Genomic DNA, 15,652 nt, shown 5'->3' on the forward strand with positions numbered 1-15,652 from the left:
GGCACTGTTGTTTTCAGGGGGAAAAAAAAACAAAAACTGTCCTTGTGTGTAATTTTGTTCTTGTATTTTTCTCATATATTTGAATGAGAAAGCTTTTTTTAAATCACATATGCATCTGTTGTAATTCCTAAATGATGATGAATAGCAGGTGTGTAATTATAAATTAGTATCAGATGAAAAAGAAGAGGTACATTTTTTTACATGCAGAAATCTGCAATCATAGGAAGCTTGCTCTGAGCCTCTGCTCTCTCTAGCCCTATCTCTAACGGGAGATGAAATAATGAAAAAATATTTGGCTAAACTGCTGGCAAAACTCTTCCTGTTTGTACCACACTTGGAAACAGACTCTTGGGACTAGCAGTGGAATCCTTCCTATTGATTGGCTGGTTAAATAGAGGACTATTAGCTTCAGACAGGCTAGATTGATTATACAGCAGCAGCGAGAGCGGAGACTCGGAGCTAAGTGAGCCTCAGGGTGAAAAGGAGAGCGGGGGACGCAGAGTGCGGGGTGGGAGGGAGGCAGGCGCCTTCCAGCGCATCCCTGTGTGACTGCCGTGCCCAGCGCCTTGCTCCGCAGCTCCCTCAGTCAACAACTTACTGAGGCATCTTTTCTTTCACAAGAGGATGTCAGCTCCGAGCCCCTGAAAGAAATCACAGACTTCACCTTGGAATAGTTCATCCACTCCTGCTTCATTAACGAGGATTTTGAAAAGAAAACCCCAATCAAGTTCCCTTTCCAGCCCCACGTTGTTCCCGAGTTGAATAGAAACCGTGTCCGGCTCCTGGTAAGAAAATTAAATTTTTCTCTCTGGATTTCTTTTTGAGACATCCACAGTAAAATACATCAGAGCTTTGCGTGCTTTAAAAATTGAGTTTCGGTGATATATTAAACTTAATACAGTATACAGGCATGTGGATTTAGGAATGTGTTAATGCATATTTATATGAGTATATTTGCTATTTTATCTCCAGGGATATGTAAGTTTCTTTTTCTGTTTTATAAAACCACTGGATTATAAGTTTATGAGTAGATCATCTGTGTGAAGAAGAGAAATAAGCAAAGTTCACACTAAAAAAGAGCATTTTTGGTGACAGCCCTGAAATATGTGCACATATATGGCTCTTAGCTGTTAAGCAACTTTGAGAAATAATAGCCAAGCAGGAAAGGACCACTGCTGCATTAAATGTCTACTATTATATTTCATGCATAGAAGCTACTGTGTGCTTTTCAGTGATTGTCAGTGGTGAATTTTTCCCCCTAAATCTGTCTTTTGATTGCAGTCTTAATTCAACATAAATATGATGCATCTTAAATGATTTGGCATTAGACTGCCATCTTATTATAGCTAAGTTATTGACAGCTAGAATTTGGTCTTAAGAAAGTACTGAGCTCAGGCAGGGAAATATGAGTGTGGAGATGTTCAGCTAGTAATAGAGCTACAGTTCTCTCAGTTAATTTCAGTGTCAGTGAAGGTAAGCGCTGGTAAAGTATCTGTGAATATATGGGAACTTTGCACATATTAAATTATCTTCTGGTAACAGGGATTTTTTTCATGTTTCTGCTGAAAGTGATGGGATGGAATAGGAATGGTGGGTTGGGGCAATGCAGTACTGATATGGTTGGTTAACCTTAGGTTTATAGGTCACAAATGTCAACTGTTAACGAGACAGCATTGTGACATCAGACATAAAGGATTTATTTCATCCTTGCTAGGACTAAAATGGTTTGTGAGATTTTTTGATGGCAATTTATTTGGTCTGTGATCAATGAAGTGAGGTATTGTATTCTAAGAGCTGTTTGGATTGTCAGTTTCAAGTAAAGTTTCCTGAGTCAGTCCTCTAATCAACCAAGTTTCCATCTGTGATAAGTCCACAAAACTTTTAAATATGTTATACAGTGTTTCACATGAGAAGGTGATGGCCAAAAACGTGTTAGACAATGTAGCTGAACTTCTTCATGTTACATTCTCTGAATGGCAGTATTTGTGTATGTTTCACCCTCACTTGTGTTTAAACATAACTACATACTTGAAAAGCATAACTTTTTATGATATCTATTTTGTTTTCCAAATGTGAATAATATTTTCATATTTTTTAAGTAAATATTACCTCTACCTAGATATTTCTATTTATAATAGCCATATCAGAAGGGAATGATTGTATCATTAATGTAGACTTTTTAAACTGCATTTTGACTAAAGGAATAGAAATATGTATTGGAGAATACTAAATTTTTAAACTTTGAATTGAGTCATTTAAAAAAAAACATCTTTTTGGGTATCATATTTGACAAACTATGTGTATATTAGCACTATTGTATCAAATCCACATATAGCATTTATGTTAAATCAGTTATAATTTTGTTTAATTATGCTAACTTTTTGTTCAAATACAAAGTAGTGTTTTAATCCTTTTATTTTATTATTTTTACAAATAATATAACACATTTCAACAAAGGATATACTTAAGATTTAGTGAATTACTCTTATAGTTTCTATATTTAATACACAAAATTATTTAAAATTTCATTACTTTGTTGGAACAGTATTAGTGTCAGGTACTTATGCAGTATATTTTCCTTATAGCACTTATTTATGGGTTCTATTGGGGAAAACACAGTAAGAAATTCTCAATTGTGTTGTATGATTATATGAGAAAATTTAATTAATTCTTTAGTATGGACAGCTGTAAATCTTCATCCTTAATTTTTCACATATTAGGCTTATACCTCCTTTAAAAGATTTTTAAAATACTTTCTTTAAATTGATATTTAGGCATCCTTCTTAGCTTACGGTATTACTTTGATTCTCTTTTGTTTTGTTATTTTACAATTTCAGTGCTTAACCCTGTGAAGGATTTGCTTCCCCATCTTCTTAAAAGGAAATTGTATCATGATTGGGGAAAAAAAAGTGTTATTTTAAAAAATAATATTTCACACTTTCCAACTATGTAATTAATATGGCTCCTGCATGTCAGATCAGTGCCTCTCAGCAGGCATGAAGACATGTATCCTAGCAGTCATGTATATAAACCAGTCTAGATATGAAATTCAGCAGTTTAGTCAATTCAGCTCAGGAATTTTCACTTTTCTATACCATCTTTGGAGGGCTCCATCTGACATTTTATTCAACTTTCCATTCATTTCCATAGTATCAGATGTCTTTCAGGCTTAGTGAATCAATAAGAACTGAGCAAGCACCACCTATTCTGTTTTTTATAGGTATCCGCACCATTAGGGGGCTCTTTCTTCCTGTGTTATACACAGTGGTTTCACTGTGAGAGGTTCTACTGCTTTCTTAAAGTATTTACCTGTTTTTAAAATGTTGAGTGCTGCTTGAAGTAGGTTTCTCCTATTCCCCACAAAAAGAAAAGTTTTCAGATCAACAAAAATTCTTTGTTTTCACAAGAAAGTGAATGTGTCTTACGCTTTTTATGTTTTCTCTTTCAAATATTCTTATATACAAAAGGTTTAATTTTTGAAAATAACAGAGGCTTCAAATATTAAAATGACTGATTTTAAGAAAATACAAAGGTTATATATTATGCAACTAGCATCATAAATGTTCGTATAAGGAAAAAACTAAAGGGAGGACACTTCTTTTACAATTGTCTGCAAATAACTGTGAACCACGTAGACAGAATGAGTGACTCTGGGCTCACATGCAATTTGCTTCCAGAAGAGAACAGCAGGGAGCTAAGAGAATATTACTTATTTTCTACAAAAACAGACATGGAAGAGTTGAAAATAATAGAATGGTGTCACTATCTATACACATTCAGGAGCTATATTTTTAAATCTGTGTGTGTGCTCAGTCACTCAGTAATATCTAACTCTTTGCAGCCCCATGGACTGTAGCCTTGCAGGCTCCACTGCTCATGGAATTTTCAAGACAAAAGTACTGGAGTGGAGTGCCATTTCCTAGTCCCGGGGGTCTTTCTGACCCAGAGATTGAACCTGCATCCCCTGTGTCTCCTGCATTGGCAGGTGGATTATTTTCCACTAGCGCCTCCTCTTCAAATTCTTCATCATTCTGTATGAAGCTTTCATACATGTACACAGAGGGTGATGCAAGGGCTTATTGTCAGGATAAAGGTATTTCCTGCATCACTTATGGAAGCCATGGTTTAGTCACTAAGTCACGTTTGACTATTTGCGACCCCATGGACTATATAGCCCACCAATCTCCTCTGTCCATGGAATTCTCCATGCAAGAATACTGGAGTGGGTTTCCATTTCCTTCTCTGGGGGATCTTCCCCAGCCAGGGATTGAACCTGGGTCTCCTGTATTGCAGACAGATTCTTTACCAACTGAGTCACCAGGGAAGCCCTGTGGAAGCCATACACATTGAATTACACTGCAGCCTTTCTTAATAAATGGAAACACAGTCCTCACATTGCCAGAGCGGCTAAAGATGTATCCTGGCTGCTGTTTTATTTGGGAATCAGTCGACACTTAATGATGTCTCTGTGCAAAAACAATCTATTTGGTAGGTCTAGACATTTCATCACATGATGACAACTACAGGAAATAATAAAAGGTGAAATCTACTTTCTGAGATTTTATGTCAGAAAGTGCAAGGAGGGAAGGGATTCTTGACAATGAATTATGGAATCCCAATCCTTTATTAAAGGTTCATTGACTTATCAGGGTAGAAGAGTAGTTGCTTGAATAAAATGGGAAGATAGGCATGGTACAGTCATTTCATTTACTGGTATTTTGAAAGTAAATGTGTAAGGATTTTATCCTTTGTCAGAAAATTTGCATACCTTGAAAGAAGTGAATTTTGAATACAACTAGTATAATATATATCAGAGAAGACAATGTCACCCCACTCCAGTACTCTTGCCTGGAAAATCCCACGGACGGAGGAGCCTGGTAGGGTGCAGTCCATGGGGTCGCGAAGAGTCGGACATGACTGAGCGACTTTACTTTCACTTTTCGCTTTTATGCATTGGAGAAGGAAATGGCAACCCACTCCAGTGTTCTTGCCTGAAGAATCCCAGGGTGGGAGAGCCTGGTGGGCTGCCATCTCTGGGGTCACACAGAGTCGGACACGACTGAAGCGACTTAGCAGCAGCAGCAGCAGTATAATATATATAGCTATGTGGTAATCATCCCAAGTATATCTGAAATAGGCTGGCATATGGTCTAATGTAGTTTTTCTCACAAAATTATATGTACTTAATATGATTTATTGAGTAATAAACTTTGAGTGGGAATCTTAATGCTATAAGTCGATGTAATCAATAATGAAAAATATTTTAAGAAATTTAATTTGCCTCTTCTAAAAAGAGGCTGTCTTTTATGTTAAAATAGGACATCATAGGAAAAGACCCTGATGTTGGGAAAGATTGAAGGCAGGAGGAGAAGGGAGCAGCAGAGCATGAGATGATTGCGTGGCATCAGCAACTCAGTGCACACGAATTTGAGCAAACTCTGGGAGGTAGTGAAGGACAGGGAGTCCTGGCGTGCTGTAATCCATAGGGTTGCAGACATTGTTATTAGTGACTGAACAAAAACTGGGCATCCCAGGTCATGCTAGTGATAAAGAATCCATCTGCCAGTGCAGGAGACACAAGAGACATGGGTTTGATCCCTAGGTGAGGAAGATCCCCTGGAGTAGGAAATGGCTACCCACTCCAGTTTTCTTGCCTGGAAAATTCCATGGACAGAGGAGCATGGTGAGCTACAGTCCATGAGACCACAAAGAGTAGGACACGACTGAGTGAGAGAGCAGGTAGTACTAGTGGTAGTAGAGCATCACGGGGGATAGGGGAAAAGGGCTGAGTTAAAAACCAAGACAAAGACATGAGAGTTAGTGGCAGTATGTGATGCTTTTTTATGTAATAAACTTTTACCCAGAACTAAGATAGATATATATATATATATATGTGTGTGTGTGTGTGTGTGTGTGTGTGTGTGTATTGCATGTTAATTATTCATGTTTAATGGTAAAATGGTAAAAATACTACTGAAATGTAGCTTTCTATACCTCACATAATATGAGGATAGATCTCTATAAAGGTGTGAAAAGTAGAAAAATCAATGCCTGGTATGGAAAACTACTAATATCATAGCCTAATATCAGACTTTCTCAGGAAACAAGATAACTCCTATTGAATTTAATCTTATAGATTGAGATATAGGATGTAAATAATTAGAAAGCATGCATGTGCTTATAGTTATTGCTGTTGTTGCTACTACCAATTAATTGAATTCCACTTTTAAAATCACTCCTGAGCTTATTTGTTTTTGTGAAACTATGTGTGTATATGATTGGTTGAGAATACATATGTGAGTATATCAGTGTAATTTTTATACAGTTTGAATAGAATAAAAATATAATCACCTTTAAATGTGACTTGAATTGTGTTCTATAGCTTCCACTTTCCTCTTTATAATTTGTCCTCACTGTACTTAAATCCCTGCCACTGCACACATACTTACCTGGCCAATATGATTACCTCTAAATATGTAACATTAGAATTTGCTTAGGTATGACCTTAGATTTTGGCTCAGATGGTAAAGCATCTTTCTATAATGCAGGAGACCCGGGTTCGAGCCCTGGGTTGGGAAGATCCCCTGGAGAAGGAAATGGCAAGCCACTCCAGTACTGTTGCCTGGAAAATCCCATGGACAGAGGAGCCTGGTAGGCTACAGTCTATGGGGTCGCAAAGAGTCGGACATGACTGAGCGACTTCACTTTCACTAGATTGATCCATATACAAGCTGGAATCAAGATTGCTGGAACAAATATCAATTACCTCAGATATGCATATGACACCACACTTAGGGCAGAAAGTGAAGAAGAACTAAAGAGCCTCTAGATGAAAGTGAAAGAGGAGAGTAAAAAAGCTGGCTTAAAACTCAACACTCAAAAAACTAAAATCATGGCATCCTATCCCATCACTTCATGGCAAATAGATGGGCAAACAGTGGAAACAGTGGCAGACTTTATTTTGGGAGGCTCCAAAATCACTGCAGATGGTGACTGCGGTCATGAAATTAAAAGACACTTGCTCCTTGGAAGGAAAGTTATGACCAACCTAGATAGCATATTCAAAAGCAGAGACATTACTTTGCTAACAGAGGTCCATCTAGTCAAGGCTATGGTTTTTCTAGTGGTCATGTATGGATGTGCGAGTTGGACTATTAAGAAAGCTGAGCACCAAAGAATTGATGCTTTTGAACTGTGGTATTGGAGAAGACTCTGAGAGTCCCTTTGACTGCAAGGAGATCCAACCAGTCCATCCTAAAGAAATCAGTCCTGAGTGTTCATTGGAAGGACTGATGTTGAAGCTGAAACTCCAATACTTTGGCCACCTGATGCGAAGAGCTGACTCACTGGAAAAGACCCTGATGCTGGGAAAGATTGAAGATGGGAGAAGAAGGGGCAATGGAGGATGAGATGGCTGGATGGCATCACTGACTCAATGGACATAAGTTTGGGTAAACTCTGGGAGTTGGTGATGAACAAGGAGGCCTGGCGTGCTGCAGCCCATGGGGTTGCAAAGAGTTGGACATAACTGAACAACTGAACTGAACTGATGTCTCTTCTAATGGGGATTGTTTCATTTCCATTAAAACTGTGTCTTGAGTCATGTAACTGAATCCTTAAATCTTGTTTTTTATCCAATTCCAGTTACTCTAAATTATATATGAGGATTTTTCCACAGGGCTACTGAAAATAATAGAAAATAGTTATTATTATGCATTCTATTTACCATAGAATGGATCATATGTAGGTAAAAATAAGAGTGAACTTTATTACTTGTCTAAAAGATATACAAATACCACTCAGGTCAAGTAGTCAAATCTAACCTATGATTGCAAGGAAAAAGAAAATGGGAAAATATCCCATTCTAAAGCAGACATGTCAAATGGGTTTCAAACATCTACAATATATCCATTTTTTTAAATGAATAATTAAATTTTTAGATTAGGTTTAGGTTTACTGAAAAATGAGAGGAAGTGACATATGCTGCTCATGTCTACATCCATCTCCTCTCTACACTGCTAGCTTCCTCCCCTAGCCATGCTAGTTTCTCCTGCTATTACTATTTGGCATTTTCAAGATGCAGTTGTAGTGATGAATGAGCCATTACTAATAAAATATTATTATGTAAAGTCTGTAGTTTACCTTCTCTTGTGGCTCAGTGGTAAAGGATCCGCCTGCAAAGCAGGAGACATGGGTTCAATCCCTGGGTCAGGAAGATTCCCCTGGAGAAGAAAACGGCAACCCTCTCCAGGATTCTTGCCTGGGAAATCTCAGGAACAGAGGAGTCTGTCCGGCTACAGTTCATGGGGTCACAAAGCTGGAAATGACTTAGTGACTAAATCACCACCACATAGTTCATGTTAGTGTTCAGTCCTTGTATTGTACATTCTATGGGTTATGACAAATGCATAGTTTTATATACAAATGACCTATACCTGATTAAAATTCCATCGCCCTAAAATTCCAGAGTTTCACCTATTTATTTATGCCTTTGCCCCTTCCTCTCTCTGAACCTCTGATCTTTTTACTGTCTGCATAATTTTGTCTTTACAAGAATGTCTTATGATTGTAATCATACAATATGGGCTCTTTTTGGATTGCCTTATTTCACTCAGTAACATGCGTTAAGTTCCTTTATGTATTTTGAAAGCTTGGTCTCATTTCACTTTACTGCTGAATAATATTCCATCGTATAGGTTAATCATAGTTTGTTTACCCATTTATCTACTGAGAGACATCGTGGTCGCTTCCAAGTTTCGGTGTTTCTGAATAAACTTGCTTTAAACGTCAGATGCACGTTGTTTGTGTGAATATAGCTTTTCAATTCATTTGTATTCTCAATCAGCATAGTCCCTGTTACTTCATATCCTTCCAGAATTTGTTGTCAGTGGTTTGTATTTTAGTCATTCTCATAAGTATACAGTATTTCTCATTGCTGTTTTTGACATATATTTTGGGTTGGTGATAGCTACTTGTGCCATGTTGAGAATAAGTCTAAGGGACATTATGGATCTGCAGAAAGCATAATTCAAAGTCCATAATCAATTGGACAGGGTATGTATTTGGCAGAGAGGGGGCCATCCATTATTTGTAACTCACATTTGCTAGTCACAATTTAGGGCTCTGGTGTAATGAATGTATGAAAGTGAAAGTCGTTCTGTTATGTCCAATTCTTTGTGACCCCATGAACTCCATGTAGTCCATGGAATTCTCCAGGCCAGAATACAGGAGGGAGTAGCTTTTCCCTTTTCCAGGGTTATTCCCAAGCCCAGGGATTGAACCCAGGTCTCCTGCATTGTAGGCAGATTCTTTACCAACTGAGCCACCAGGGAAGCCCAATGAATGTATAAATTAGAACAATTAAGGAATTCTTGTCAGTAATCGGATATAACCATAATTTTATATGTTTTCAAGCACTGTGATTGAATTAAGTGACATAAAGACTCATAAAACACAATTGTTTTTTTTTTCAATCACTAAGTTGTGTATGACTCTTGCAACACCATGTACTGTAATAGCATCCACTCTGATTTCATTTTGTCAATCCTCTTCTTTCCCTTTCCTTATTGTACTTTCTAGCCATATTTTAATGGGTTGAAATTTCTTTTATATTACTTATAAGTTAAAAAGAAAAATCCTCAGGCAGATTGACATTTTTCATAATCCAGCCTTGACCAATCTCTGATGTCATTGGTGATCACTCTGAGCTCAAGCTAAGCTACCTTTTCCCTTTCCCCAAAGTACTTTCTCTCAACTTTCAATTTTTGCTTCTGATAGTCTTACTGATTTTGTCTTTCTCTCATTCTTTACCAATTCAAATATTACCAATATTTGTACAAATTGTTGTTGAGAATGCCTCTACTATTTATCACATAAAACCTCACATTAATAATCATTACATCAATTGTGTCTTTATTATATCATTCTATGCAAACTGTATGAGTGAAAGATAATTTTTGTAATTTTTTTTTCATTCCTTAAAGTGCAGTTTCATAGAACTGATTAATGCCTGTGAGTTGAAGGAATACACCACCAGTTCAATGCACTTGAACTTGGGCAAACTCCAGGAAATTGTGGCAGACAAGGAAGACTGGCATGCTGTAGTCCGTGGGGTTGCAAAGAGTCAGACACGACTTGGCGACTGAACATCACAACAAAAAGCAAAACGTTAATTCTTATAAATAAACTTTGCAAATAATTTTGTCATGTCTCCAATATCCTTGCCTTTTCTCCTCCTTTCTTTTGATTTAAAAAAAAGAGGGGCATTCCATTTGGTGGAAAGTTCTCATGTGCTAATCCTTACATGAAGGTAGGTGAAAGTTCTAGTTGCTTATTTGTGTCTGACTCTTTGCAACCCCATGATCTATCCGTGGAATTATTTAGGCAAGAATCCTGGAGTGGGTTGCCACAGTCTTCTCTAGGGGATCTTCCCGACCCAGGGATTGAAACAGGGTCTCCTACACTGCAGCCAGATTGTTTATCGTCTGAGCTACCAGGGAAGTTCTTACATGAAGGTATGTATGTGTTAGTTGCTCGGTGTATCCGACTCTTTGCGACCCCATGGACTGAAGCCCATCAGGCTTCTCTGTCCATGGGATTTTCCAGGCCAGAATACCGGAGTGGGTTGCCATTTCCTTCTGCAGGGGATCTTCATGACCCAGGTATTGAACCTGTGTCTCCTGTGTTGCAGGCAGATTCTTTACCCACTGAGCCATTGGGGAAGCCCTACACGAAGGTAAAGTTCAGTTTAGTTCAGTCGCTCAGTCGTGTCTGACTCTTTGCGACCCCATGAATTGCAGCACGCCAGGCCTCCCTGTCCATCGCCAACTCCCGGAGTTCACTCAGACTCACGTCCATCAAGTCAGTGATGCCATCCAGCCATCTCATCTTCTGTCGTCCCCTTCTCCTCCTGCCCCCAATCCCTCCCAGCATCAGAGTCTTTTCCAATGAGTCAACTCTTCGCATGAGGTGGCCAAAGTACTGGAGTTTCAGCTTTAGCATCATTCCTTCCAAAGAAATCCCAGGGCTGATCTCCTTCAGAATGGACTGGTTGGATCTCTTTGCAGTCCAAGGGACTCTCAAGAGCCTTCTCCAACACCACAGTTCAAAAGCATCAATTCTTTCGCGCTCGGCCTTCTTCACAGTCCAACTCTCACATCCATACACACTGTATAATGACCCTGTATTTATCCATAGCATTTTCTAACTGTAAGAGACATATACATGTCATTATACAGTGTGTACTATTAGATACCCCTCAGAAAACAAAATTTAAGGTATTTGGTAAAAGAAAGCACTTTAAGGCAGAATACAAGCTGGAGATTTGTTTAGGTTCCCTTTTGGGGCATTGATTTGAATTTAAAATGTACTGAAAGAAGAGCCAAGCAACTGAACTATTTTGCTAACATGCTAATTAAATTTTGGAAAGTCTCTTGAAACAATGCACAGATCAAGGTCTATATGAAGCATAAATAAAACCACTGGTCTCTGAAGATGTTTAAAGGTCCTGCAAAAGAACAGATAGGAAGAAATACTTACAATTCCATTGCTTTCTGTCACTATCTTCTTTTCTGTGTGTGGATATGTGTCTTGGCATATTTTCTTCTTGTAAATTAACTTATTCTGAAATACCCTTTTTGGACATTCATTTAATAATTTAAATGTGCTTTTAATGTTTTTTTTCTCTTTTTTTGGCATTCTTTTTATTTCTCTACTTTATTTTTTTTAATTTAAATTTATTTATTTTAACTGGAGGCTAATTACTTTACAATATTGTATTGGTTTCGCCATACATCAACATGAATCCACCACAGGTGTACATAAAGTTTACTTGCTGGCTGGTACAAGTACTCGGTATCATTTTGCCATCTAGTTATTGAGTGCTTCGTCCTAAATCAATATGACTTCTTGGCTTGGAACTAGAGAACTGACCAATTCTTTGCCATGAATATTCCTTGATAAACTGTTTCTGCTAAAGACAGAACACTTTGACTCAAAGCAACAACATTTTTGCCAAGAAAGAATGCTGGAGGTTTTCTAAATTAAATTTCTGAAACCCAATTTTGAAATTTGTTTGATAGAAGAAAAAAGAGAAACAGAGAGCCTGAATTTCAAATTCAGGTCTTTCTATCTCTGGAATATATTTTTAAAACACTATGTTAGTACACTGCATTGGTGTTTTTCTTTCTGGCTGACTTCACTCTGTATAATCTGCTTATTCTAACGCATGTATATGGAATTTAGAAAGATGGTAACGACAACCCTGTATGCGAGACAGCAAAAGAGACACAGATGTACAGAACAGTCTTTTGGACTCTGTGGGAGGGGGTGGGGGATGATTTGAGAGAATGGCATTAAAACATGTATAATATCATATAAGAAATGTATCGCCAGTCCAGTTTCGATGCAGGATACAGGATGCTTGGGGCTGGTATACTGGGATGACCCAGAGGGAGAGTATGAGAAGGGAGGTGGGAGAGGGGTTCAGGATTGGGAAAATGTGTACACCCGTGGTGGATTCATGTTGATGTATGGCAAAACTGATACAATATTGTAAAGTAATTAGCCTCTAATTAAAATAAATAAATTAAAAAAAAAACCACTATGTTATATTGCCTCTCTTATGCTCCAAATTTAGAGAAGAGGTGTTTTTTGTTTTGGCTTTTGTTTTGAATATTCGTAAGCCTGAGTTTCACCCAATTTATAAGAAGGAAGATCATGGCATTTACCTTGCAGAGATAATCCAAGGGTTCAGTAAAATCATATGGGTAAAAAACTTAGAAAAGTGATTGACATAATCACAGGCATAAAAACAACAGCAGGGTTGATATGCATTAAATGCTTCTGAATCCACATTGCTTGAAAAGGGAATTTATTTTTTTTAATTTAATTTAATTTATTTATTTCTTTTTTTTTCTTTTTTTTTCTTTAATAGAAAATTATTTAATTAGTATACATGTGTTCCCCATCCTGAACCCTCCTCCCTCCTCCCTCCCCACACCATCCCTCTGGGTCGTCCCAGTGCACCAGCCCCAAGCATCCACTATCGTGCATTGAACCTGGACTGGTGACTCGTTTCATACATGATATTATACGTGTTTCAATGCCATTCTCCCAAATCTCCCCGCCCTCTCCCTCTCCCACAGAGTCCATAAGACTGATCTATACATCAGTGTCTCTTTTGCTGTCTCGTACACAGGGTTATTAATACCATCTTTCTAAATTCCATATATATGTGTTAGTATACTGTATTGGTGTTTTTCTTTCTGGCTTACTTCACTCTGTATAATAGGCTCCAGTTTCATCCACCGCATTAGAACTGATTCAAATGTATTCTTTTTAATGGCTGAGTAATACTCCATTGTGTATATGTACCACTGCTTTCTTATCCATTCATCTGCTGATGGACATCTAGGTTGCTTCCATGTCCTGGCTATTATAAACAGTGCTGCGATGAACATTGGGATACACGTGTCTCTTTCCCTTCTGGTTTCCTCAGTGTGTATGCCCAGCAGTGGGATTGCTGGATCATAAGGCAGTTCTATTTCCAGTTTTTTAAGGAATCTCCACACTGTTCTCCATAGTGGCTGTACTAGTTTGCATTCCCACCAACAGTGTACGAGGGTTCCCTTTTCTCCACACCCTATTGAAAAGGGAATTTAAAATGGCTCTCTTGCTAGCATTCCTTCAGTCATTCAAGAAACATTGCTGGGAAGCTAATAGGCATGAGAATTTATTCTTAACTATTCGAATGGCTAGAGAGATGAATAAAAAATATGTTAGGGGCTCCCCATTGGGAGACTATGAGTAAAACCATGTCAGTAATTAAATTATTGTATTTTTAACTGCAGATGTGACCCTGCTCACCCTCTAATGTGGATGGTGGCTGTTGAAACATTTTTCGTTTTCTAGATTGCTTTCTATCATGTTCCCCAAGGAAGTACTAGAGGGAGTTGGAAGGCAGGAAGATGAAAGAAAGCCTCTTCCTTTTCTTTTTTTCTTGTTTGCTCTTCTTGACAGTATTACTTCACACTGCTCTTCACCTCCCCACCACCCATATCCTGCTGATTCTAGTTCTCACAGAACTGGCTTCATTGCCCCCCTCAGTGGAGGACTACAGACAGGCAGGCAGACCCCTTCCCCTCACCCCAGGGTCCCCTCCTCTATGATTTAGGTTTCTTATATCTTTAATAAGTATTAAGCTGTAATAAGCTGTTCTTATAAAACAAATATTTCAAAGTTCTTTGTTAAAAAAAAAAAAAAAAAAAAAAAGGTGGGAGAAATACTTCAAGACAGAGTGTAAATTAAAGGTTTCTTCCTGTCACTTTTAAAAAGCATTTACTTGAACCTGAAAGATCATAGAAAAAGAACCCAGAAATTCTCCCTTGTTCCCCAGCCTTACGGGTGGTAGCTGCTTTCAGCACTTACTATCTCTTTCTTAGCTCACTGTTGTCTTCCTGTGTTTTCAGTCTTCCAGAGTATCTGTTAACTTTCTGTTATCATTTCTATTCTCCTTTCTCATTTCTGTCTGAAGAAGCTGATACCAGAAGAGTTGAAAATAGAAATGGTGTAGGATACTAATGTTGGGTCTAGGATACTGATTTGATTATGTCCTGGGCCATGGCATAATAGTGAACCATTTGCTAGAGGTAAAAAGGACACTAGAAATCTCTAGTATTCTGTGACTTACAAATAAACTAAATAACCAAATATGTTTACTTATGATGAAGGGCCCTCGGAAGCAAAGATCTTGAAGCCAAGTCATAACTGTCCTCACTATTTGGTGCTGATTACAAAGCTATAAGTTGGAATAATTGTTTTAATACATGAGACCTTACAGACAAACAAACCATAAACAAAAGTTCATGCCTTTAAATTATTAGATCATGGCATTGCAAGAAAATCAGAAAATTTCAAAAGCCATCTGAGTGGGTTTGGATTAGGCTGATAAACATTATACTCTGAGTTTCTCTAAGCCTCATTCCTTAGGGAAAAAAAAAAAAGTCTTTCTTTTTCTGTTTGAGAAGACTAGATTTCTCTTGCTTGAAGATCCCACAGAAATCCACCTGATGGACTTGCCATGCAAAAACTGTCCACTTTCCTCAAGAGTATATCACCCCCTATTTAGACCTTAGTTAGACCTGACCCATGATTAGAAGGCAATGGTACCCCACTCCAGTATTCTTGCTTGGAAAATCCCATGGTCAGAGGAGCCTGGTAGGCTGCAGTCCATGGGGTCACTGAGGGTCATACACGACTGAGCGACTTCACTTTCACTTTTCACTTTCATTCATTGGAGAAAGAAATGGCAACCCACTCCAGTGTTCTTGCCTGGAGAATCCCAGGGATGGGGGAGCCTGGTGGGCTGCTGTCTATGGGGTCACACAGAGTCATACACGACTGAAGTGACTTAGCAGCAGCAGCATGATTAGAATCAGAGATCTTCTAGAACTCTGCAAGCACTCAAAGGATACAAGAAAAAGTGAGCTGGGAGGAGCTAACTTATCAGTTCAGTTCAGTCACACAGTAGTGTCCAACTATTTGCGACCCCATGGACTGCAGCACTCCAGGCTTTGTTGTCCACCACCAGCTCCCAGAGATTGCTCAAACTCATGTCCATCGAGTTGGTGATGCCATCCAACGATCTCATCCT

At 38.3% G+C, this 15,652-nt stretch overlaps 1 protein-coding gene and 1 non-coding gene across 2 annotated transcripts in view; one reads left to right on the forward strand and one right to left on the reverse strand.

Annotated features, from left to right (window-relative positions):
- The first annotated feature begins 531 nt into the window (after positions 1-531).
- Positions 532-15,652, forward strand: part of CDH18 (cadherin 18) — a 1,278,678-nt gene continuing 1,263,557 nt past the window's right edge. Inside the window, exon 1 of the mRNA XM_027520189.1 lies at positions 532-785. The gene's annotated coding sequence lies outside the window, so the exon portion shown is untranslated. The remainder of the gene's footprint in view (positions 786-15,652) is intronic.
- TRNAC-GCA lies at positions 4,253-4,324 on the reverse strand. The gene has a single exon. It is a non-coding gene; the product is annotated as a tRNA-Cys (tRNA).

The sequence above is a fragment of the Bos indicus x Bos taurus genome, chromosome 20, assembly GCF_003369695.1.
Source record: "Bos indicus x Bos taurus breed Angus x Brahman F1 hybrid chromosome 20, Bos_hybrid_MaternalHap_v2.0, whole genome shotgun sequence".
Classification (NCBI taxonomy): domain Eukaryota; kingdom Metazoa; phylum Chordata; class Mammalia; order Artiodactyla; family Bovidae; genus Bos; species Bos indicus x Bos taurus.